We start from the raw sequence: 2,040 nt of genomic DNA on the forward strand, positions 1-2,040 counted from the left end.
TCTCTTCCAAGTGCTGGTAGGAGGCTTGGAAACCACTACCCAATTCATCTTACCAAGCCTCCTAATTTCCAGGCTTCTAAGCTGCCCTATTCAATCATACATTGCATTAGAGCTTCATTGTTATGAATTCTTATTCATTCGTTGCTTGTCTGTATTAGCACCATCTGCCTTATATTTTTAAAGTTCTTAGAAACCAAAGTACCCTCCTGGTGTTGATTTAACCATGTACAGTGTCCACAGGGCACAGTTACAATTATATGCAAATAAATTCTTCTGATGATAATTATTCTTCGAACCCAGTAATGATTTATGGGCCACCTGGTTTGGGACTACCTCTCAAGCTTCTTTACTACTTTAAAATAACCCCAAAGGCCTAAGCTGTGGTAAACCCGAGCTGAGGACAAAAATTACAGAGCCACTGCACTCCCTCACAGGAACCGTGGGGCACTTGGTGCACGGCCCCGCACCTGTGCCCGGAGGAACCTGGATGTGCATGCACGCGCACGGCCCCCACATCTGTGCCCAGAGACCGGGAATGAAGGGCGTCCAGCGATGCAGACTGCGCGGGTCATCGTGCTAGACTTCACCTTTCGTCCTGGCTGAGATCAGGGAAGACGCTGTGATGTTCCCTTTAGAAAACTTAGCCGAGGGCTGCACAGTGAGAATAGCAGGACTCACAATTCTTCCTGATAATGAAGGAATGACAGAGCTAATTGCTGCAATACCTAAGAAGTGAGGAATTAATTATGAAACACCCATCTTTGCCTGCTATTATTTCAAGAACAGAATTAAAGTAGACTTCCTCTCCTGCACACTGGTGGGATTCTTCGGTCTGTCTCCCTGGCACCGGGGTGTGATGCTGGACAAGGTCGAGGGGTTGTGGCTGCTGAGGCTGCTCTGGGAGCTCCTGAGGTCCTGTGCCAGGCTCTCCTGAGTGCCCCTGTGTGTGGCAGAGGGAACTTCCTGCCCCAAGAGAGGGGCACCAGGCTGGACCATGGCCCCAGCTCCTAAGCCCCCGCCAGCAGGCCACCCCCACCTGTCTTCGCCTGTGGTCTGGGGCAAGCTGGCCACGTTTCTTTCCCTCCCCTGTCACCGGTCACCAAGGGCCATGGGACAGAATGGATGGTTTGGCTGCGGTTGGTGAGCTGGGTCCGTGTGTCCGGGCTCCCTCGCTGTGTCTGTCTTCCGCGAGAACACAATGCATCTCCTTGGCCTCACACACCCAAACTTGGCCCCCAGGAAAGCTGAGTCGCAGCAGAAAAGGCCACGTTGAAATGAGACCCTGGAGAGGAAGACTGCGGAGGCCGGGTGGGCTGCTGAAGCTGAAGGGTCCTGCACCCCAGTGGATTCATCCACTGCCTGGAGCTTGGTGGCTGAACCCAGACCAGCAGCGAGTGCAGCCCAGACCTGAGGAGGGACCGAAGTGTGGCGCCCCAGGCAGCTGCAGCAGGCTGGGGGCGCCTGGGGGCTCACTCTGGGCAGCACAGCCCCTTCCCCACGGCCCTGGGGACTGGCCCTCTGCACACCAGGTCACAGGCCCCAGCCCCACTGAGGCTGAGGACCAGGCACGCCCCAAGCTCTTCCTTCTTGGATTTAGTCATTTGTTTTCAGGGCAAACTGGAAACAGGACATGAGCCAGGTGAGGCCGTGCTCCTCTCCACCGGCTTCCCCGCACTGTGGAACTCGCTTGCTCTTACATAGAAAAATGGTTTCCTGGTGAAAAGTTGAAAGCACAAGGGATCTGGGCGTGGACGTGGATTTTGCCGCTTTCTTCTGAAGGAAGCCACCGCCATCTTGGCCTCTTTGAAACCTGTAAATAAAACTTTTATTCTGGGGCAGGGGCGCTCCGGAAGAGTCTTATTTCCCTCCAGGCCTTTCAGGGCTTTGGAATTGCCCCCAGCCCTGTCTTGCTGCCATCAGGGTTCTTTCTCATCCTTTCTTTCTCCTAGGGCAGCTTCCCCTCTGTTTCTGGGAGTTAATGTGAGAGGAGCCCCCATGGAAAGAGACATTGGTTCCTGTGGGTCCACAGGAGAAGCCTCT

At 54.3% G+C, this 2,040-nt stretch overlaps 1 pseudogene; it reads right to left on the reverse strand.

Moving 5' to 3' along the window:
* Positions 1 to 709: 709 nt before the first annotated feature.
* On the reverse strand, positions 710 to 1,601 carry LOC104674408 (annotated as a pseudogene).
* Between the last annotated feature and the right edge of the window lie 439 nt (positions 1,602 to 2,040).

The sequence above is a fragment of the Rhinopithecus roxellana genome, chromosome 4 (genome assembly GCF_007565055.1).
Source record: "Rhinopithecus roxellana isolate Shanxi Qingling chromosome 4, ASM756505v1, whole genome shotgun sequence".
NCBI classification, from domain to species: Eukaryota; Metazoa; Chordata; class Mammalia; order Primates; family Cercopithecidae; genus Rhinopithecus; species Rhinopithecus roxellana.